Source organism: Capsicum annuum, chromosome 11, assembly GCF_002878395.1.
Source record: "Capsicum annuum cultivar UCD-10X-F1 chromosome 11, UCD10Xv1.1, whole genome shotgun sequence".
Lineage (NCBI taxonomy): Eukaryota > Viridiplantae > Streptophyta > Magnoliopsida > Solanales > Solanaceae > Capsicum > Capsicum annuum.
This window is the reverse complement of record NC_061121.1, coordinates 105,018,916-105,037,644: the sequence shown is the minus strand read 5'-3', so window position 1 is coordinate 105,037,644 and position 18,729 is coordinate 105,018,916. Positions and strand designations below refer to the sequence as shown.

The 18,729-nt window shown below is 34.7% G+C and overlaps 1 long non-coding RNA gene across 1 annotated transcript in view; it reads left to right on the top strand.

Moving 5' to 3' along the window:
- Positions 1–4,976: 4,976 nt before the first annotated feature.
- LOC124888480 overlaps positions 4,977–18,729 on the top strand; it is a 17,694-nt gene continuing 3,941 nt past the window's right edge. The window contains exons 1-3 of the long non-coding RNA XR_007046739.1: positions 4,977–5,334; positions 6,131–6,163; positions 6,295–6,379. This is a non-coding gene — a long non-coding RNA (uncharacterized LOC124888480). The remainder of the gene's footprint in view (positions 5,335–6,130; positions 6,164–6,294; positions 6,380–18,729) is intronic.

Genomic DNA, 18,729 nt, shown 5'->3' with positions numbered 1-18,729 from the left:
ATCGCGATGAGTTTCTAGGTCACAAACAGGTGGAAACGCGATGTCTCCGCGTCGCATCGGGGGTCCAAATCGGGTAATGTTTATAGAAATTAAATGACGCATCTAGAGGGGTATTTGGGTCATCTTTCCACCTCTATATAAGTCCCAAATACGGGATTGAGGCCCCAAATCAGCTCTTTACATTACTTTTTATCAAAATTCTCTCAAGAAAAATCAAGAACAAGCCGAGGGTTCAATTGGGGGTTGCAAATTCCAAGCTTCTTTCACTACTATCTTCACGGATTATTAATCTAAGGTATGCGTAGTGTTCATCTATGGATCTAATTCATTCATAGAGCTCAAGAACATGTTTTAAATACTATTTTGTGAAATTTTTGTGGTGATATGATCATGTACATGTTGATGATTGTTGTTTAAGTTTTAAGATGATATCTAATGGTGTTTTCATGGAATATTTATGGTTGTTAGTTGAAAACTATGAACTTTAGGTGGTTTCATATGTATGCAAGTTATAAAACATACCTATTCCTTAAAGAATGCATGCTAAGTGTTTGATAAAATGCTTGAGATGCTTGGAATTTATGTTTACATGGTTCCATGATATCTAAATGACAAGTCTATGTTAGGTATATACTTAAATATGAATTCCATGCTATTGATGTGTTGCTATTGTTGTGGTATGAAGCATGTATGATAATGGATATGTATAATATGTACGCGACATATATCCATGCAATCCCTACAATGTTTAAGATGTTGAATAACTACATTAAGTATAAGATCCCCAACTTATGATATTATAAATTGTGGACTCCAATCTTGTGATCAAGTTATGTCATGTGTGTCAGTTTCCTTCTATCGAGTCCTGGGGGTATTCGTACCCGAAAAATATAGATGTGTGCCTAGAGCCTTGTCATGTTGTCACGATAATCTCAGTCAATCTATAATCTATAAAACTCAGTCAGTCATGTGACTCAGGAAACCTCATAAATCTCATGATCTCAGTTAACTCTCAGATAGTAGTACTATTCCTCAGTCAACGAAAGTCAGTTAATCAGTCCATATACAGTTAGTTGAATCTGTTTAGTCTCTTCATATGGGAGTAGAAGTTAGCACCGAGTGAACCCAAGGATGGGAACTCACCTACCAGTTTAGGGTGTGATTCTTAGCAGTTATCCTTGCGTTCCAGAACTATGTAGCCAACATAGGTTGAGACATCTTAACCTGTTAGATTAGGGTTGATAAGGTGGCTTAACACATCTATTTAGGGTTCTCACCGCTCTTATTTTGAGTACCTTCCAGCTAAGGGTCACTCACAACTATCCTTACAGTGGCGCGGTATTGACACCCCTCCAGTCGGGGTAGAGATTGGACCCCAGCTTAGCCATAATGGAACACATAGGGCATCAGTTAAACAACTACCTCCCACAGTTTTAGACTCAGTCTTAGTAAAAGAACTCAAACAGTTCTTCAGATATCAGTATACCAGGACTATTACAATAAAATTTAGTTATAGCACGGGACTCAGAAAGTTCCAACTAGCAACCTCGACTAATCTGTAGTTGCATCTCTTAACTGATAAGTAATATAAGTAAGAATATGCATAGGATATCCAAAGAGAGACATACTCTATCTCTGAATACAATAAGACATAGTCTAGATAAGAAAAGGTAGTGGTCAACTTCAGGATCATAGATCAATAATTACCTCGAATAGACTCCAAGTTCCGCCTGACTCAATTGTCGTGCGGCACACTCATACCTGAATCTACACCCAAAAGGAACAGTAAGATTGAGCATGATCCACTTGTACTCAGTAGGCATCATAGGCCGACTGAGGAAAGTAGATGATAAAACATATAAAATACACACTATGGGCAAGTTACCTGAAGTAAAAAAAATCCCAATCGATAGCCCATATCGTATCCACTAACAATTCTATAATTTTAACATATACCATATGTAAATACGACATGGAAATACATGTATACATATATCACCTATACAAGTATGGAAAGACGTATACATAGATAGATATCATATCAAGACAATAATAAAACAAAGAATAAGCATAATATATACATATGAAATACAATGAATATGATAATTATGATGATGATGGCGTGATATGATATACAAGGTCATCATACAACCTTTGTATACACCTACCGAGCTATACTCTCAAGTAGGACCCATGGGGGGTTCATCAACATATATACAATCCAAATCCAATACCAATATCTATACTCCTCTTCGATACATCATCTATAAAGGGTTTTTAATGATATCATATTTTTTGTCAAAAAAGCCAGTGCTTCCCATATTCTATAGTGGTACTAATGTTTCATGAATGTATGTGATATGAGGATGTAATGCTCATAATCAACTAGAATGAGAATTTTTAAATCTAACCAATATATTAACCACATGAGCCAAAATCCACTTAATATTCCAACCATTCCCGAATCCATTGTAATCCATATGCCAATAGAGTAAAAATACACAATAATATGCCATTGATACCACTTAAACTTGAATTTAGGCTTTTTCATTAGAGAAGATACAACCAAATACATATACACAAGGCCAACAACATCAAAAAAGACCCCACATGGTCACATATAGAAAAAAATGTCTCAAAACTACCAAATAAAAATAATATAGGCCCCACACAGGCACAACCCAATAAAATAGCCATTTCTATGATTGGTTCCCACACCAATAATATGATTTTATACCAATATTTACTACCCATCCCACTCTGAAGAAAGTTAAGCCATAATCTACCTTGAATTCTCAAAATCAATCCCAAAAGCATTTAATCGATAGATTTACCCTCAAAATAGACCAAAAATCAACTACAACATACAAATATGGAATCTACGCATTAAAAGAAAGCAAACGATACCTATAATACCTATTTTTGAGTCGAGGTCAAAATGGACCACCGAAATGAGTTTAAAAAACGAGTAAAATAATAATATTATCTTAGAAACATGTTCCCCATACCCATAGGAGTATACAGATGAAAACCCATGCAAAAATGAGTTAAAACGAAGCTCAAATCAAAGAAAAATTATTTTTATGTTTTACCAGCAAAACCCCCCAAAACCCATTTTAAAATAAAGAATTTGAAGTGATTTGAATATTAAATAAAGATAAAAGTTATAATTATAAGATTAGAATCTTACCCATTGAAGAAATATCAAAAACCCCTTTAGAATCGTCCAAATCCGAGCTCTCAAGCTTAAAAATAGTGGAAATGGGTTTTTGATTCTCAACTTGGGTGAAAATCATGAAAAAAAAAGAAGTTCTTGGGAAATAGGGAAAATAGAGTTCTAAGATGATAGACAATGATTCTACGAGAAAAATGCATCAAAATCATCTAAGTGGGGGCTTACTAGCTCCCAAAATATCAAAATACAAATTTGAGTCTTATACTCAGCGATGGTCGCATAAGCGACCTTGTCAAAGGGTCAAAATGTCGCCTAAGAGTCCAAATTTTAGCATAAGTGACCTGGTCAAATGGTCAAAGGTTTGCTTTTGCGAACACACTAGCACCAACAATGCTAAAATCTTATTTTTGATCCCCCAAGCTCATTCAGAACCGTACAAACATGATCCAATTGTGAAGTTTGATTGTAATACACGTTCCGAATCTAATGAAATTATCAAAGTTAGGAACAAAGTCATTACCAAAAAATTTACCCTAGGGACCCTATTTACAGTGTTTTTGAACTAAGGATCGAAATGGTATCTAGAGGCCACAAAACTGAACCAACCCCACTACTAACCCAAATTCGACCTTTCAGACTCTATGAAAGTATCCAATTTATGAAGAAACATCACTTTAAAAAATTAACCCTCGAGACCCAATTTCACAACTTTCTGAATTGAGGATTGATGTGAGATATAAAAGCCATAAAACTACAACAACCATGATACCAACCTAAAATCGATGTGCTGGATTTGCTGGCGCCATCTATTTTTCTATATAATTCACAAATCAATAAAATTGACCAAATTCAAGTAAAAGGATTTTGAAGCCACTAAAACCATTAACTCGCACAAATCACACAAAAATGTATTAAAATTGTGCCAATCATCCCTACACTTCAAAAATACCGCAAGGCAACTATAGAGAGGAGTAAAATGGTCAAATTATGCAAAAATAATTATTTTACAACAACAAACAAAGATTAAATCATTACATATTCAAAAAAATAGGAATACACTTATTCCCAATTTGTGTCTGTTAATAAGGGGTACTGATCGGGTTATAATGTGAGTTGTGCTTAAACTACTTTATTCATTGTTGTTACAGAGTGTGAAGAATGAAGTCAAAATTCTTGACAATTTTCATGGTGTTGGTGCATTAGTTATAAGCTTAATGCTAATGAATAGGGCATTGATTTAGTTACTTAGTGAGGTTCTCATCCTTAATAATTGTAGAAGTGAAATTACTAATTTTGGTGGCTAAAGACTATGGTTGGTAGCTGTATCTGTCGTACGTGAAGTTTGAACCACAACATCGTGTTGCTATTACTATATCACGCTAAAAGGGTGGGGAGATAAAAAATTTCTCCAGGTCCCTGGTTGAGGGCTGCTATAGTGGAGGGGGTGTTATTAAAGTGGGACTACTATAGTGGTCCATAACACCCGTAGAAAGTTACACCTAAAGTATCTAGATTTCTAGAATAGACCTCCCAATATCCATAACAATATTGCTATAGTAGCTGGGGGACAGCTGTAGCGGCCATAAGGCAGTAAGCTGCCAACCTTGTGAATTTTCATCTTTTCTTAAATTCTATGATTTTTAGGAAATTTTTAGTACTAGGATTCCATAAAAAGTATGAGCCAACAAACAAGGACATTATCCCAACATTCCACCAACGATATCAAAAACATAGTCAAAATAATGTTAGTTATTCAAAAATATGATATAATAAAAAATGTCTATAAATGCTCATGCAGGGGCCAAAACCATCAAATATGAATAATATGGCATGGGGGTAGGGAATACCATGATAGGGACTAGTTCCCCATGTCATCTTCAAGACCCAATAAGCCAGGACCATCCTCATCTAGTGTGCTAAAAAAGGAAACTCCTGTGTGTCTGATGTCTTTACCTTAGAGCCTTTTTATTCAAACCAAATAGCTTAGCGATGATCTTCACACCCTTTTATACACATACGGGTATATGGTCCTGAAATCCCTCTTCTTCAACTCTACATGTGGGCTTAATCTAGGGAATCTTAAGTAGTATGTTGATCAAAAAGACCTGCCGTGGTACTGGAGAAGGTGTAACCTCAGGGAGGCATGTGCATCTTCAGTGGTAAGTCCTTTACGAAAGCAAGGTATACCTTTAATCTCCTAAAAGGCCCTAACAACCAAGGGGGACAATCCCTCATCCCCTAATATCCTAAGCCCCACTATTCTCCCTGTCTGCACCTAGCTGTTTTGCTCTTTCAGTGATGCCTCTTCACTCTTATTGGGTTGAAAGTTTGGTCACACTAAGTCCAAACTATCTTCGGCTCCACTATCATTCATATCCTCTAACATAACTTTGTGACTAGTGAATGAAGGAAGATATCTTTTGAATGATAGTAGGATTCCTTTCCTCTTCTGTTATTTGCTTTGCCACATTCAAGCTCACCCTATCCAGAACACAAACAATCACAAGAGACTACTAGAAGTCCACACCTATTACATTCGAAGAGGCATAGATCCTTTGAAAACAAGTTCAACCATCATCTGGCCTCAGTGATAATATTAGTTCTCATGATGGCCCTTACGGTGTGCACCCAAACAAACAAAACAAACTTGTTCGGAAGTAACAATATTCGATCCATTTAATCAGTGTCACTTTGAATAGCCTTAACCAAGTACGGCTCATTTGAGAAACTTTTTCAAGAGAATTCTGGGATATTATTTATGTAATTAAAAATAACACAATTGGGACAAAGACTAATTCTATCTAAATAATACAAAAGGAAGGCAGATCTCCAAAAATAGAAAAAGCCCACCTCCTTTGACCCAACCTTATTACATATAAATATATGCTAGGGCTTCTCAATTCAATAGTTTTGTCAAACCCTTTGAACATCTAAAAAATGTTGCCTCCATTGCAGAATCATTGCTTGCTCCTCGTCTTTCTTTGGATGGTAAATACCATGCTATGATCTTTATCTTGTGCTAATTTCTCAGCTTGCATAACTTTGATTTGTATTCTTCTCTTCATTTTCTTAAGAAACTCCTCCTTATATTCACCTCTCTTGATTCTATGTTTTTGCAGTGGTGTTCGCTAGTGAACGAGGCATTATTATCTCCATGTATTTTGTTGAAAGATTTCATCAGTTGGAACTGTAGTACATCATTTGGTATGTTTTTCATTGTTCCTTCTTCTTGTGATGTTTTGTCATACCCAATTTCACTTTGGTCGTGATGGAACCTACTATAACTAGCCAATAGGTAAGACAACCTGTAGTCCGGAACTACTAGTAACGGACTGCCAAGAGAAATGAGGGAAGAATGCAGAATAAATATAGTAAAAAGGCTAAAATACATAATATTAATCTCAAAACCTGGTGAAATCAGTACAAGAGCTTCTAATATAATGAGACTACAACATGAAGTACTAAATGAATATACTATACAACTGTCTCTGAATACAACATAGAGATTAGTCTAGGACATAAGAGGGAGAATAGTAATACTCCAAATGCCAGGAGCTCACCTTATGTCTCTGAACCATAGCTTCTTTGTACGACCCACACAACAATGAAAAAAACCCATACTATGAGCCACAGGCTGCAAAAGTGTAGTATGAGTACAAACACATGGAAATTAGTAGGCAACTGATGACTGATCTTCAAAGATAATGCAAATATAAATAACATGCAAGAAGGAATGTAAACTACACCCAAATATCCAAGAAACTAACATAACAAAGTTAAGGAGGTACTATACTGTATACCAATGGCCAATATACGAAAAATGAACATAAGAAGGATATATATATACATATATATATATATATATACATACATACATGTATGTATGTATATGTGTAAACACGGCCAAGGAATGGATATACAACATTATAAATGAAAAAAGAAAGGGTTATATGGTAATACCATAACTACTATAGATAGATATATATACATAATCAAGGCTAACTCATAGGTACAACCTAATCATTTTAGTCACACTAGCATCTCAAGGCCTCCTAACCATAGTAGAACTAGTGCTAACATAATCAGGGTCTAAAATCATAATACCTAACCATGGGATAATCATGTGAAATAGATTAACCATAAGATAAAGGAATCAAAATCATACCTCAAATATCAATATCAGTCCAATAATCTAACCTATTAAGAGGTAATCATAATAACAATAATACAATGTAAAGTAACCGGTTCACTCAAAAAAATAATACCTAAATTAGGCCCCATAACTCGGAAGGTCCAATTAGAATATAACACATCATAAGCCATACTCATCACCTATACCTATGCAATCCCCCATAAGGCTAATAGACATAGGCACATACTGGTGACAAGCAATTCATATGCAAGGATGAATGGAAAGTGAATCCATAATACCATAACCGAGCCAAGTACCATAAATTTATGTATACACCTTTACCAACTCAAAAACTCACAAAGGAAGGACCTACGACAACCTCTTTTCTCCGGCATGATGGCTCATGGACAAAAGGGCACCTATGGGGTTTGGGAGTTCCCATATACACCTAACTGGTCTCTATCTAAGATTTCTAATAACCATTATCATCATCATCAATATAATTCATCAAGTACCAGTGATATGTATGTGTCTATATATATAATGCACGAGTTATAATCGTGGCTAAAAGAGTGTGAGTCCATAAACCAATGCCTGGGTAAACTTTGAGACTAAATTATCATAAATAGTAGTAGAAAAACCATGGATCGACTTCTATCTCAATCAAATCTCTAGAACTTCATTTCTAGTTTCAAAGGCTCATAAGTTATTCATTAAGATGGTACGATTCCCATTATGAAAAATCTATTTTAAAAGTGAAAAGTGGGAATAAACCTCTATTTTTGAAAAGAGTTAGTAACATCATATATTTAGTTGGAATCATGTCATTTACCATTTTAGTGAGCACGAAAGCATCAAATCTATGCATGTCATCACCAGTATCTAACAATAAAATTATAAGCATCTAAATGTTTATAAACTACAACCACGTCCTTTACATGGATAAACCACTTCTCAAAATCCAAACAATATCACAATATGTCCCTGGACCCAATAATATATTCAACAAAACCATAACATCATAGTCTAAGAAAAATCATCACAATCTGCTATGTATTATAGTAAAAATTATACTAAAGGTTAATTAGTCTCAATCATACATAACATGCTAGCAACCTAGGGTAGTATAATCCTAGAAGCATAATGAGTATTTAACCTTTTTAAGGGTAAATTACCCTTCTAGCCTCCAAATTCATAGATTAGGCTAAGTCATAGTGTTTTACACAATTTTACATCCAAACACCACTATCTAACATGCAACATATATATTACACTATCTCTTGACTAAGAGTAGACCAAAGCCTACCTCGATGCTGAACCACAATCTTTGAATCACCCATAAATATCCTTATTTACTCTAAGATCCCAAAATGCCATCACACTATTATAATTGTAATCTATAAATTATTCAGAGTAAAATGAGACCGTTATTGCTATATTAAGGGCCAAGTCAAATTTTGGGTCAAGATGGGCCTGCAGGGCCCACAAAAAATCCAAAATAGAACCCATCACCAGGTCCCTCAAAGGACAAAGAATGTGTGCTTAAAAGTTGAGCACAAACAGAGCAAAAACCAGGTCTCAAATTAACCCTTAAATTTAGGAATTCAAGACGTAATTTCTAAGAATTTCACCATGATTTAGGATGGAAATTGAAGAGAAATTAACTGGAAATAACCAAGGAGAGTTATGTTAGCTTAACTTATGTGGATGATTTCTTACTTTTTCTCTCTTTTAGCTCTCAATTTGGTGTGAAAATATTGCAAAATCTGGTGGGAAAAAGGTGATATAAAGCCACCAGCTACTGCTTCAGCGGTCACCCTATCGCTTAAGAGACAACCACTAAAACGGTCACCTTGTTTCTTAAGAAACAACCAGAAGCTCCACTATTGTTTAAGCAATCTGTCAAGATTGGCGGGTATTGTTTAAGTGACTCCAAGGCCGCTTAAGTGATGCTCGCTTAAGAATTCATTGAACAAGTGGTTAATATCACTTAAGAGACACTATATTGCATACATGATGACTTCTTAAGCGGTCATATGATGGCTTAAGTGGTTGCATCAGCAACCTGATACACAAGAGTCCTTTCGAGTCCAGAAGACTCCAATAGGGTGCTTGTAATTCATTCGAAACCCCGTGCGTGCAAACAAAATATGCTACCATACAAAATTTGATGTTCCTAACTCAATGGAATCATCAAAACCTTCATATGAGATTGTTTTGATTAAGTGTCAGTCCCATACTTATTGTTTTATTTATTGGACTATCTACCCAATAGCACAAAACAAGTATGGAAGACTCGGGACTTGAACCAAGGGTTCTATTAGTCTAAATTCAACATTTTGAAACAGATGGCGCTGTCGGACTTCTTATTTGAGGTCATGCACTAGGAATTTTGGCCCAAGAACATATTCTAAATAGTCGAAAATCCAAAATAGGGAAATAAGCTTAAAATCCAAATAAACTATTCGATAACCAAACCGATAGTTCTAGCAAGTTATAAATGACCTATAGCCACTGCGGGAAGGCTCAAAATACCACAAATGCACACAAATCAAGGAAATCATCTAGTGGGTCATTACAATATCCACTACTAAAGGGACTTTCTTCCACAATAGTCAAATGGATAGAAGAAGCATGAAAACTCAATGGGATGAAGTACTGGCCCACATGCTTCAAGTTCAACTTTCCTAATAACCTCCAAGAAGAGACAACACATCCAACTGAATTGAGGAAGGTTGATGCACGCATAACTGAGCCATAACACACTAATAACATACTGATACCAGTACAATTAAGCAAAAATCCATCTAAGCCTAAGGCAACCCAAGGTATGGGTCATGCAACAAACTCCAAGGCCAAAGATAACCTTTTTTTGCCTTTCCATACCTGTTATCTACTCCAAATCAAGCAAAAAGTCACCGAGTCCTATCAGCACAACTCAATCATACTAACCTTGAAGAACTAAAGCTAACCCACCAAGAATCCATAACGATAAGCATGAGAATAAACCCCAAAGGTGCTACTTGGGCACACAAATAGAGATAACCAAGGTTTGTAATCTATTCCAATGTCACAACTGGTCTAAATGAACATCAAAACTATAAACCAGGAGTCCAAAGCATACACACACCACTGAATAATCCTCTCTAAGGTATCCCATAAATTGAGTAATAAGCCATGTTGAATCCAACTTAAGCATACTACTCTTGCTAAGTAGATCATCCAAAATCCCAGTGATAACTAAAAATTAAGGTCAAAGCAGAAGGATCAAATACCATTCCAACAAACTAACATCTGAACACCTATCAACCTCAATCCATCTAAACTAAAGAAGATCGAATAGGTAACCACAAAGTAGGCTCAGCTAGCCTATGGATGAAATACCAAATGAGGCAAATCTGAAAATAAAAGCTGCACCCAAACTCTACAACTCCAAACTAAATTCTCAACACCAAGGTTGAATTGCTTGATCTTAACTATCCAAACTAAACCTAAAGATGGGTAAGAATTAATATTCCAAATACGCGATAACCTCTAAATTGCCATTTCAAGGAGGAAAATCTAAAATTGAGCTAATGAGTCTAATCTAAGGCCAGATACCCAATCAATCTTAGTATCCAAATCAAACATATGCCTACTGGCTTATGTTGGAGCCAAAACTGAAATGTAGATGGAGAAATAAATCACAACAAAGGATAAATCATCGCCTAAAAATACAAATACTTAACTCCACATTTACTGGAGGGCATGAACCACCAGAGCATATACTAGAACTCACCAAGGCTACAAATTACACTAGTAATAATAAAAACTCTAACAATTTAGAGATATGCAACCTTAGATGAGAACTAATCAATCCAAAACTCTATCTTGACAACGAATACCTAGTTTACCAACTTAAGAAGAAGTCATAGTAAATGTCACCTATCTTCAATACTCTAACTCTATATATAATAAGAACCACATCATGACAAGAATAGAGTATCCAACTCATACCAGCACCAAAAGCAAACCATCACCAAGATATGAACCCAAAAAACCTATAATAAGAATCCAAGAGCGCTAGACATCAATATCAAAACCACTACCAGATGATAAACTAATCAAATTAGAAGAACAAACCCCAAATAGGTCAACCTTAGAAATAGGCTACACAATTTAATCAATAACTTTAGAACTATAATAGAACCATAAAATCTTAACTTACCTTTACTGCCATAATTGACTCCACAACCAATCTACATACCCAACAGAAGAGGAAAATAACCAGCCTTACTGCTGTAATAGAGAAGTCATCCAACCAAGCAGGCTACCCAAGCCAAAGAATAAGAACCATGAGGAAGAGAGTTCTAACTAGATAATGCTAGACTAACCATCTACCAAGAAAGTATTGATTTAACATCAAACACTAATAATAATAACAACAACAATATAAACATCAATATTAAGAATAGGTGGTACCTAAAATAAAAATGTTCAACTACCACTATAGGGACATAAGAAGGCCAATTGCCATGATAAATGGGACTTGAACCCAAATACTACAACCATAGGGAAAATATCAACTCTGATCCACTCTATCCACTACTAAAAGAAGTAATGTATGGGGGTATTCATATCATTATGAACTCTATATCAAGTCAGACAATAGTCGATATAAACCTACCAAGGCATGAAATCATCGATGGGTATGAGAACCCCAATACACATAAATAAAATAGCAAAGGTAAGATATAAAGGTGCACATATCATGGTAGAATCCAAAATCACATGCCTGACGTGCTTGAGGGAGAATAAATCTGAGCAAGTCCAAACTCAAATTGGGTGTTTGAATTATTAACTAAGGCACTACGCGCACTGCCTCTAACCAAAGGTGCCACAACATAATAATACTGATCTTAAATAGACAAATGGATAATAATCCCATATCGGGGACACTTTCTAGACTAGTGACCGATCTTACTATAATTGTACCAAACTCCTAAAGTCCTGGTCAGGTGTGAAATACGAGCTAACCCCAACTGGCTAATCAACTTATGCTGAGGGCACTCCCTACTAAATAACCTCTTACCATCACCTTCATAAGTCTTAATACATGCCCTCCATGTGGTAATTCCATGATAAAAAACCTAAGAGAAAGAACACTTAGTTACTATCAAATACTTTGATGCTAAATAGAAAGGCAATGCCAATCCTCTAATAAATCCATGCACTATGTCATGCTCTGAAGGATATAACTTAGGGATATGTCTGGCCTATTTAAGAAACACAATATCATACTTTGAAATTGAAAGATAACCCTACTGCATGCCAATAAACCTAACATTAGCATAAGAATTGCTCGATGAAATGAACCTCGTATCTGGCTATGACTTATCAACAAAAATACTTGGGATCCCCAATGCTAAATCTTGAAGGGTTAAAGCAATCATAAACTCCATCAGATTCTGGATTAGCCTAAAATCCTTTGGCTAGTGCTGAATATCTTTGACATCTATCCTTGACTCCCTGGTCTGATGCTGTGGTGAAGCTCTAAAAATGCATGCTAAAGTCCCATCTATATTTATCAACAACCTTTTACCATCTATCTAGGTAAAATAATATCAAAAAATATCCTTGAGGCTTATAGAAATATAGACACATGATAAGGAATCGAAACAAAATTTCCTAAGAACTCCTTATAGGCTCCTAAAGATAGGATATGATCATCTCCTCTCCAATTCATAGGATCTACTAGATACTTAGTTCTTGTACCAACACATCGGTAAACCTAGGCTCCGAGACCAATTTGTTATGACTTGATTTCTCAGGTCATGATGGCATCTACAATATTTCGCCAGTAGGTAAGTCAACCCGTAGTTCAAAACTACTAGTAATAGACTACTAAGAGAATGAAGGAAGATTGTAGAATAAATATAGTACAAAGACTAAAATACACAAGATAGTCCCTAAACCTAGTGGAGTCAATAAAAGATTTTCTAATATAATAAGATTACAACATAAAGTACAAAATGAATATACTGATACAATAGTCTCTAAATACAACATAGAGATTATTCTAGTACATAAGAGGGAGAATAGAAATACTCTAAATATCAGGAGCTCACCTTATGTATCTGAACCATTGATGTTCAATACGATGCATATGATAATGAAAAGAACTCGTATTATGATCTGCAGTCTACAGAAGTGTAGTATAAGTACCAGACATATGATACTCATTAGGCAACTACTGATTGAGATTTAACAATAGTGCAAATCTAAATAACATAAAAGAAGTAATATAAACTACACCTAAATATCTAGAAAACTAACATAGTAAAATCAAAGAGGTAGTAATGATAAACTATCCTATTCTAGCCATACTCAGGGACCTAAGCACTATACTGTAGATCATTGACCAATATATAAATAACGAATGGAAGGAGGATATATATATACGTATGTATATATACAATGAAAAGGAAAGGATATACAACATGAATAAATAAAAGAAGAAAGGGATATACTATATTACCATAGCTACTATAGATAGATACATATACATAAATAATGCTAACTCAAAGGTTAAAGTTAATCATAGTAGTCACACTAGCATCTTAAGGAATCCTAAACATAGTAGGAACTAGTGCTAACATAATTAGGGTCTAAAACCATAATGCCTAACCTTGGGATAATCAGGTAAAATAAAATAATTGTAAGAAAAACAAATTAGAATCATACCTTAAATATCAATACAAGTCCAATAATCCAACCTATCATAAGCTAATCGAAACAACAATAATACATTTTAAGTAACCAGCTAGCACAAAAAATATTACCTAAATTGAGCTCCATAACTCGAAAGATCCAATCGACGCATAATAAACCATAAGCCATACTCATCACCTGTACCTATGCAACCCCTATAAGGATGATATATATAGGTGCATACTGGTGATAGGCAATGCACTTGCAAGGATGAATTCAAAGTGACTCCATAATACCATAACTGATCTAAATACCATAAAATAGCCTAGTGTATACACTTTCTCCAACTGGACAGCTTACAAAGGTAGGACCTATGATGACCTCTCTTCTCTGACATGATGGCTCATAGATGAAGAGAACCCTAGAGGGTTTAGGAGTACCCGTATACACTAACTTGGTCCTAAACCAAGATTTTCAATATATATATATATATATATATATATATATATATATATATAAGTACATGGGCTAGAAGCAATGGATAAAAGTGTGTAAGTATATAAATTTATTACTCGAGGTAAAATTCGAGACTAAATTATTATAAAAGTGTGGTATGGGTCAAAATCTCTTACGATCAAGGTAAATAGTAGTAACAAAACTGTGGACCAGAATCTATCTTGGTCAAACCTCTGAAATATCATTCTCAGTCTTAAAGGATCATAAGTTATTCATTAAGATGGTACGATTCCTGTTATGAAGAAATCCATTTTAAAATGAAAAAGTGGAAATAAATCCCTTTTTAGGAAAAGTAGTAGTAAAGCCATATTTTTAGTTAGAATTGTACAATTTACAATTAATGAGCTTAAATGTACCAACTATATGCACTCAATCACCATTATCCAAATAATACTATTATAAGCCCCCAAATATTTATAAACTATGGACACATACTTTAAAAGGATAAAGCACTCCTAGAATCCAACCAATATCATAACATGGCCTTGGTCCCAATAATATATCCAACATAATCATAGCATTATAGTTTGAGAAAAACCATTAAAATCTATCGAGTATTGTAGTAAACATTATACTAAAGTTTCATTTATCTCAACCATACCTAACATTGCTACCAACCTAGGGTAATAGAATTCTAGAAGCATAATAAGTATTTCACTTCAAGGGTTAATTACCCTTATGGCCCCCAAACTCATTGAGTAGGCTAAGTCATGGTGTTCTACCCAATATCACATCCTAACATATTATCCAACATGAAATAGATATAATACACTATCTTATGAAAAAGATTAGACATAAGTCTACCTTGGTGCTGAACCACAATCCTTGAATTATCTACAAATCACTCATCTTTACTCTATAATGCCAATACTGTCACATTATAAAAATAGTAATCTCTCAGCCGTTAGAAGTAAAATGATACCTATATTGATATATTGAGTGTCAGATCATATTTTAGACCAAGAACTAGCCTTAGGGCCCATAAATAAATTAAAAAATTGAATCCATCATGAGGTCCTTCAAAGGAAAAGGAATATGAAGGAATATATGCTCAAAATTTAAGAATAAATAGAGAGTAAATTGAGTCTAAAATCAACCCTTAAATTTTAGGAATTCAAGACCTAATTTCTAAGAATTTTACCATTCTTTAGGATGGAAATTGAAGGAAAAATTAATTGCAAATGACCAAGGAGAATTAGGTTAGATTACCTTAACTTATTTGGATGATTTTTCACTTTTCCTCTCTTTGAGAACTCACCTTAGTGTGAAAATGTTGGAAAATTAGGTGGGGAAAAGAGTTTTAAGGCCACCAAGAGCCGCTTAAGCGGTCACCCCATCACTTAAGAAACAACTGCCTAAGCGACCCCACTAACTCTTAAATGATATGCCAAGATTGTCGGGTATCACTTAAGTGACTCCCAGGACATTTAAGTGATTCCCACTTAAGTGGACACAATAATCACTTAAGAGACCATTGACCAAGTGGTCAATGTCACTAAAGTAATACTATGTTGCATCTGTGATGATTGCTTAAGCGATACTATATCGTATAAAATCACTTAAGCAGTCATATGATCACTTAACTAGTCACATCAACAACCTGATGCCCCAAATTTCTTCAGAGTCCAAACGGACTCCGTCTAGGTGCTTCAGATTTGTTCAAAAACCTAGGCGTGCAAACAAAATATGATACCATACCAAATTTGATGTTTCGGACTCAATGGAACCATTAAAATTTTTATTTGAGATCATTTTGACTAAGTATGGGCCCCACATCTATTGTTTTATTTTCATACAATCTATCTAATAGCCTAAAATAAGTTTGAAAGATTCAGAACCTGAACCAAGGGCCTCTCTATACTAAATTCAACATTATGGAGATAATGGAACTATTGGTATTCTCATCTAAGGTGATCTACTAGAAGTTATAGCCAGTCTAAATCCTAAACATCAAAAGCTTAAAAATAAGGAAATAGGCCTAAAATTCAAACAAATAGACCGATAACTGAACCGACAGTTCTGACTTATCATAAATGACCTATATCCGCTATTGAAAGGCTCAAAATTTTATAAATGCATGCAAATCAAGGAAATAAACTAGAGGGTCATTACATGTTTTATATCTAGTAATCTAACTTATTCATGGGTGGAGCTGGAATAGGGTAAATAGGTAGCTTTGATGCACTGTCACTGTCACAACATGATTATTACAACTTCTAAGATCCACAAATTTAATCTGACCTTACGACCCTTCTATTTTGTCGTGAATCCTTTTTGTTGGTAGTAGTACACTTAGCTAGCTAGAATTTTCACTTTTTTATTTCCTTTGAGGACTTTGTAATTATGCTCTTTGTGCAAAAAACTTATGTTTTAGCCTTTCTATCCCCTTCACTCTTTGCTTGGTGACACTTATAAACATGTATTTCAAACTATTACTATTAATTAACTTTCTTCTTATTATTTTGATGCTTTAAAAATTTATGTAGCTATAATTTACATTGTTTATGTCAAGGTTTGACAAGTAATCTTCTAATTTGTAATATTCCCTCATTATACTTTACCTAGTAGCTATAAGTTGTTGCATTTTTACTACCCATGCTGCAACGCTTCAAAGGCATGCCTATTTTTTTGGGCATGCCTATTCTCCTAACTAAACACAATTTAACAACAAAAGATCAGTTTTTATTTTACTTAAATATGATGTACTTTATTACAATGTTTACATGTTTCTAATATTGTCTTTGTTTATGCTTCTATGTTGGTGGTATCCTCCATTCTTTCCCTTTCTGAATATGTAAGATCTCCATCTAAATTTCTTAAGCAATAGGCATAAGATCTTAGTCCAGGATTCCTATCGATGCTCCATCTATACTGTATTTAACCCAACCCAATAGGAAATTCCCATAGAATTTTGGTCCCCTTAACCTTAGGACAAAAATCCTCCAACTCTTTCAACATCCCTATCCAACGATATGAAAAACGTCTATGTGGTTTCTTTACTCTTAGTAACATGTGCATATTCCTAGTACTATTGTGGAAATATTTGGGATTGACATGTTTTTCAACATTTTTGTTGCTATTCCTCCTTCTCTATAGTTCCCATACTATTATGATTTACAAAGCTTGATAGTATGGTTTGATTCCTATTTTAACCTCTACATTTCACCATATCCTGATTACCTCCCTCAAAGGTAATCCTTCAATGTTGAAACTTACAAAAAAATAGGACGAAGTCCTTTTAACAACTTGTGATCTTAGGAACGCATAGGTCATGGTCTCTTGGCCTAGGTTTATCTAACATCAACATCATGATGGTCTTTTATATCTCCATCTTATTTTTCTATCATCTATAGGGATTTTAAACTTCCATAATCTACACATAAAAAACAAATTTCAAAGGTATCTCTTTTACCTAAATCTCCTTAAGGATTTTATTTGGGTGCTCTTCATGCCTTATGTACTGCTATAAAAATTTAACCATAAATTATCCTTTATCCTCTAATATCTACCAAGGTTTATATAGTCTACATAATTGTAATGCCCCACACTTTTCTAAGCTAGAAAATGAACCGTTGTTCGTTTATGTGAAAACCCTAATTTTGTAAGCCATATTTAGGCACCTAAATTACCAAGAGTTTCCTAGTTATAAGAGATATTATGATGTGTTGAGTGTGGTTATATGAGTCACTTAAGGTAATAGAAGCTAAGAGTTTCAAAATCCATCAAGTTTTAGTATTTGAATTTGCAAGGGTCATCTTTGAATGAGAATAACTTGATAAATATGTTGTATTTCTGCATATTTCTACCCACAAAATTATAGAGAATAGAATTAGATTTCCAATGATACCAATTCACCAAAATTTGAGACCCGAGCTAGGAGTTATGGCCTTGCGAAGCAGAGTACGTCGCCTAACCAATTGCACATGGCCACTGGAAAGCATATGCGATAGCATATGCGGCGCCTATGTAAATATAGGCGATATCATATGCGGCACCTATGTAAATATATGCAATATCATATGCAGTGCATATCTTATGGTTTCAAGTGACTTAAACACTCCATTTTTGGGTTATTTTGAGGGCAATTAAGTCCTTTGGCACTCCTTACACACCCCTAAACTTAACCTTACGAATTTAATAGATTCTAAACACATCATGACCCTATTATCAGTCTAAGTTCATCATCCAAGAGCACTAAAGGAGAAAAACAACTAGG